Source organism: Erinaceus europaeus, chromosome 11 (assembly GCF_950295315.1).
Source record: "Erinaceus europaeus chromosome 11, mEriEur2.1, whole genome shotgun sequence".
NCBI classification, from domain to species: Eukaryota; Metazoa; Chordata; class Mammalia; order Eulipotyphla; family Erinaceidae; genus Erinaceus; species Erinaceus europaeus.
In genome coordinates, this window is record NC_080172.1 from 6154347 (window position 1) to 6161064 (window position 6718).

Here is a 6718-nt window from a genome sequence, read left to right on the forward strand (position 1 = left end):
GCCGGGGACTTGAACCACGTGCGCTTATCCCTCTGCACCACCATGTGAACCCCCAGTATCTCTCTTTCTTTCTCCTTTCTCTTCCCTCTCTAATAAAGTTAGAAAATAAAGGGGCTGGGTCACAACACAGAAGGACTTGGGTTCAAGCCCTGCATTCCCACCTGTAGGGGAAAGTTTTACAAGTGGTGAAGCAGTGATGCAGGTGGCTCTCTGTCTCCCCCCCCCCCATATTCCCTACCCTTTATATTTCTGGCTGTCTATATTCAATTAATAAGGATAACTAAAACAATGTTTAGAAAAACATGAAAAAAAATTTTTTAAAAAGAAAGGAAAAAGCCAGGTGACGCAAAGCACAAGGACCGGTGTAAGGATCCCGGTTCGAGCCCCTGGCTCCCCACCTGCAGGGGAGTCGCTTCACAGGCGGTGAAGCAGGTCTGCAGGTGTCTGTCTTTCTCTCCCCCTCTCTGTCTTCCCCTCCTCTCTCCATTTCTCTCTGTCCTATCTAACAACAATGGCATCAATAACAACAATAGTAATAACTACAAATAACAAGGGTAACAAAAGGGAATAATAAATAAATATAAAAAAGAAATAAATCTTTTTTAAAAAAGAAAAAGCACAATGACAGATAAATGTGGTGTTAGTTGTTAGAGTACTGAATTTTCCCTAAAACCTTTCTGGTACAGACATGGAGTAGTGCAATGCTAAGGAATACATACAGGACAATTACTCTTTTTTTTTTTTAATTTCTTTATTGGGGAATTAATGTTTTACATTCGACAGTAAACCCAGTACCTGCAGCACTACTTCACCACTCGTGAAGCTTTCCCCCTGCAGGTGGGAACCAGGGGCTTGAACCCAGGTCTTTGTGCACTGTCACGTGTGCGCTTAACCAGGTGCGCCACCACCTGCCCCCACTTTTCTTTATTTTAATTACTATTATATTTTTATTGGTGGGGTTAATGGTTTACTGTTGATAATAAAATACAGTAGCTTATACATGTGTAACATTTCTCAGTTTTCCACATAACACTGTAACCCCCCACCTACGTCCTCCTCTGCCTTCATTTTCCAGGACCTGACCCCTCCCCCCACCCCACCCCAGAGCCTTTTCCTTTGGTGCAGTACACCAGCTCCAGTCCAAGTTCTGCTGAGTGTTTTCTCTTCTGATCTTGTTTTTCAGCTTCTGCCTATGAGTGAGTCATCCCATATTCATCCTCTTTCTGGCTGATCTCACTTCATATGATTCTTTCAGGCTCCATCCAAGATGAGATGAAGAAGGTGAAATTACCATTTTTAATAGCTGAGTAGTATTCCATTGTGTATAGAGACCACAACTTGCTCAGCCGCTCATCTGTTGTTGGACACCTGGGTTGCTTCCAGGTTTTGGCTAACAGCACAAATTGTGCTGCTATGAACATATGTGTACACAGATCTTTTTGGATGGGTGTGTTGGGTTCCTTAGGATATACTCCCAGAAGAACTGCAGGATCATAGGGCAGGTCCAGTTCACTTCTAGCCTTCTGAGAGTTCTCCAGACTGTTCTCCACAGGGGTTGGACCAATTTACATTCCACCAGCAGTGCAGGAGGGTTCCTTTGTCCCCACACCCTCTCCAGCATTTGTTGCTGTTACCTTTTCTGATGTCTGATATTCTCACAGGAGTGAAGTGATATCTCATTGTTGTCTTTATTTGCATTTCTCTGACAATCAGTAACTTGGAGCATTTTCTCATATGTCTGTTGGCCTTTTTTATTTTTTCTCTTTTTTCTTTTCTTTTCTTTTCTTTTCTTTTATTTTTGTTTTATTTTTTATTTTTTATTTAAGAAAGGATTAATTAACAAAACCATAGGGTAGGAGGGTACAACTCCACATAATTCCCACCTCCCAATCTCCATATCCCACCCCCTACCCCGATAGCTTTCCCATTCTCTAGCCCTCTGGGAGCATGGACCCAGGGTCATTGTGGGATGCAGAAGGTAGAAGGTCTGGCTTCTGTAATTGCTTCCCCACTGAACATGGGCGTTGACTGGTCGGTCCATACTCCCAGTCTGCCTCTCTCTTTCCCTAGTAGGGTGGGTCTCTGGGGAAGCTGAGCTCCAGGACATATTGGTGGGGTCTTCAATCCAGGGAAGTCTGGCCGGCATCCTGATGACACCTGGAACCTGGTGATGCAAACTCTAGTGTACTTCTGTTTTCTTACTTTGGTTCCATACTCCAAACTCAGTCAATTTCTGCTTTGCGTTTCTACTTTTTTTTTTTTTTTTTACATGCATAACATTCCCCAGATTCCCATTTAAAAATACAACCCCCACTATTTCATTCATCACTTTTCATGGACCTGTATTCTCCCCACCCACCCACCCCAGAGTCTTTTACTTTGGTGTAATACTCCAATTCCATTTCAGGTTCGACTTGTGTTTTCTTTTCTAATCTTGTTTTTCAACTTCGGCCTGAGAGTGAGATCATCCCGTATTCATCCTTCTGTTTCTGACTTATTTCACTCAACATGATTTTTTCAAGGTCCATCCAAGATCGGCTGAAAACGGTGAAGTCACCATTTTTTACAGCTGAGTAGTATTCCATTGTGTATATAGACCACAACTTGCTCAGCCACTCCTCTGTTGTTGGACACCTGGGTTGCTTCCAGGTTTTGGCTATTACAAATTGTGCTGCCAAGAACATATGTGTACACAGATCTTTTTGGATGGATGTGTTGGGTTCCTTAGGATCTATCCCCAGGAGGGGAATTGCAGGATCATAGGGTAGGTCCATTTCTAGCCTTCTGAGAGTTCTCCAGACTGTTCTCCACAGAGGTTGGACCAATTGACATTCCCACCAGCAGTGCAGGAGGGTTCCTTTGACCCCACACCCTCTCCAGCATTTGCTGCTGTTACCTTTTCTGATGTATGACATTCTCACAGGAGTGAAGTGATATCTCATTGTTGTCTTTATTTGCATTTCTCTGACAATCAGAGACTTGGAGCATTTTTTCATGTGTTTCTCGGCCTTTTGGATCTCTTCTGTGGTGAATATTCTGTCCATGTCCTCTCCCCATTTTTTGGATGGGGTCATTTTTTCCCCTTGTTTCTGAGTTTGCTGAGTATTTAAGTTAGATAGGGTTAGGTAATGGGTAAGTGCATGTTTAATGTGTGATTTTTTCAGTGTGTGTTTGAAGCAGCGCATAGTAAGACCCTGGGGTGGAGGCAGGGTGAGGGTCTCAACATAGAGTTTTGGCAGTGAGAAAAACTAAAGGGAAATTTAGGCTCATGCTAGGGGGCTCGGACACAGGACTGAAGAAGGGGCAGTCTCATTCTGGTTGCCTTTAGAAGCTGGTAAGAAGTCTCTTCTTGGGCTGGCAAAACAGCTTATTTGATTAGTGCATTGCTTTGTCACGTGACTGACCCGGGTTCGAGCCTGGCCAATATCACATGGAAGAAAACTTAAGTGCTGTGGTGTCATTCACTCTGTCTCAAAAAAAAAAAAAAAAAGTGAGAAAAATCTCTCCTCTCTCCACATTTTCCTGGGCTCTAGCACTATCCCATCTTCTTCCTTCTTGCAGACAAGACCCCTTTCCTTCACAATTCTTCTTCTTCTTCTTTCTTTCTTTCTTTCTTTCTTTCTTTCTTTCTTTCTTTCTTTTTTTTTTTTGCCTCCAGGGTTATTGCTGGGGCTCAGTGCCACTATGAATCCACTGCTTCTGGCGGCCAATTTTTCCGTTTTATTGGAGAGGACAGAGAGAAATTGAGAGAGGAGAGGGGGAGGCAGAGAAGGAGAGAGAAAGATAGATACGTGCAGACCTGCTTCACTGGGGCTCGAACCCAGTTCCTTGCATAGGTTGTTGAGCTTAGTACTAAGTGTGCTTAACGGGGTGCACCACTAGCCGCCCCCCCCCCCCCGGATTAATTTTATGTGTGTCCTAAGACCCAGGAGTCACAAAGCAGAGATCATCTAAAATTTATCTTCTAATGAAAACATTCCAGTGCACTGTGATGTGTGCACTTAACTAGGTGCACCACCACCCGGCCCCGTTACATAATTTCAGTCTCACAGAACCATAAAACGTTCCAACATGAATAGTGCGTATGTTTTGTTATTAACATTATTGTCTGAAATTATCACTTTCCATTGCTGTTTCTTAAATATGGGAAAGGAAAAGTGAGATATGATTCCTTGTCTCAAAAAAAAAAAAAAAAAAAAGGAACAAGTCAGGAGGCTCATGAGAAAGCCTGATGGTTTTCTAGTAATTGGTCTTTGGAATTTTGCCTAATTCTGTGGTTTTCTTTGTATATTTGTATGTGAAGTTTTTTAAAAAAATACTAAGAGGTGAGCGCTTATGATGTCAGCTTAGGAAGTTTTTTTTCAGTAGAGATATTCATGAAAATGATCAAATCAAATGTTTCCAAAAATACCCTCCTATATTTCTCCCCAACCTTGATTATTCTTTTTAGAAGCAATAATTTTCTTATTTTCCTCCTCCTCCTCCTTCTTCTATCAGAGCACTGCTCAGCTCTGGTTTATGGTGGTACATGGGGATTGAACCTGGGACTTTGGTGCCTCAGGCAAGAGAGTCTCTTTGCATAACCATTATGCCCACCCAAAAGAAGAATTTTCCATTCTCTTTCCTTTTCCATCTGATAGTTACTTCTGTGCTTTTTGTTGATTAACTTTTGTTTTTTAGTTTTTAAATACATGCACGTAATAACACACACACATCTATATGCACACACATGACTCTTCCCACCATTGTTTACTTTTTAATTTATCTCTTAGTGCTGGCTTGATATTCTAGCAACTGCCCAACTTGACCAGTTAAGGTCACTGTTTATTGCTTACTGTGGAAACATGTATCTCATGCCAACACATCCTGTCAATCAACAGTCCCTCAACAGAATGATAATGAACTCGGAGAAAAAAAAATGTGTTGCTTTTGATTGCACTGAAATTATTCTTTTTGAATTGTACATTTTGATTGTGATTCAATTTTTACAACATTATATAAACATGTAGAGTGAAAACATAGGGTCTTTTATTTAATTTTTTAGATTTACTTATGAGAGAGAAAAAAATGAGAGAAGCAGAGATTACTCTCTGGCATATGTGATACTAGGAATTAAGTCTGGAATCTCATGTTTGACATCCAACACTTATCTTTATTTATTTATTAGATAGAGAAAGAGAGGAACTGAGAAGGGAGAGGGCTATAGAGAGGGAGAGAGAGAGACACCTGCAGCCCTGCTTCACCACTCGTGAAGCTTTCCCCCTGCAGGAGACTAGGGACTTGAACCTGGGTCCTTGCGCACTGTAATGTGTTTGCTTAGCCAGGTGTGCCACTGCCTGGTCCTTTAAACACTATTTACTGTGCTGCCTTCTGAACCTTGATCAATACCTGACTCTTTTTTTTTTAAAGCTTTTTTTTCTTTCTTATTTTTCTTCCTTATTTTTATTTTATTTTTGAGAGAGATTCAGAGAGAGAGAGAGAGAGAGAGAGAGAGAGAGACACCAGAGCACTGCTCAGCTCTGGCTTATGGTGGTGTGGGGGATTGAACCTGGGATTTAGGAGCCTCAGGCATGAGAGTCTGTTTGCATAACCGTTATGCTATCTCCCCCACCCAGTTTAACTCCTACTAGTTTCCTGGCTCACCCAGCCCTCCTAAAGCAATGACTTAACTTTTTCAGCAGTTCCCAAATCAGAGTTAGGAATATCTTAGTCCATTTCAGTTTCTATAAAACCACAGCTTATAAACACCAAACCTTTATTTAATTAATTTATTTTAAAAAATTATAATGGGGCCGGGTGGTGGTGCACCTGGTTGAGCGCACGTTACAGTGCGCAAGGACCCAGGTTCAAGTCCCCAGTCTCCACCTGCAGAGGGGAAAAGCTTCACGAGAGGTGAGGCAGTGCTGCAGGTGTCTCTCTCTCTCTTCCTCTCTATCCCCTCTCCCCTCTTAACTTCTGGCTGTCTCTATCCAATAAATGAAGAGATAATTAAGTTTTTTTTTAAAGAATAAAAAAATTCATTTTATTACTTTACTGGATAGAGATAGCCAGAAATCGAGAGAGAAGGGGGGATAGAGAGGAGGAGAGACAGAGAGAGACACCCACAGCCCTGCTTCACCACTTGTGAAGGGGACTGGAGGCTCAAACCCAGGTCCTAGCGCACTGTAACATGTGCGCTCAACCAGGTGCGCCACCACCCGGCCCCCACCTTCATTCTTTTTATAATTCTGGAAGCTAAGAAGTTCAAGGTCATGGTGATAGCGTTCAGTGTCTGGTGAGAAGCTTCTTCCACACTGATCCTTCCTGTAACCTTGCTTTTTTTTTTTTTATACTGGGGGCTAATGGTTTATAGTACAGATGCTGACACAGGACACAGTTAGTCATGTCACCATAATAGATGTCGGTAAAACACTGCCTACCTGGGTTCGTTTCCAGCATCATGCACAAGGATCCAACCCTCCCTCCTTCCACAAAAACCCCCTTCCTCCCCTCCATTTTCTCTAGTATTTACCAAGAAAGGGTGCATGAAGGTACCATTTGAGTCTTTTTCTTTTTACTTTATTTTTTTATTTATTCCTTTTTGTTGCCCTTGTTGTTTTATTGTTGTAGTTATTATTGTTGTCGTTGTTATTGGATAGGACAGAGAGAAATGGAGAGAGGAGGGGAAGACAGAGAAGGGGAGAGAAAGACAGACACCTGCAGACCTGCTTCACCGCCT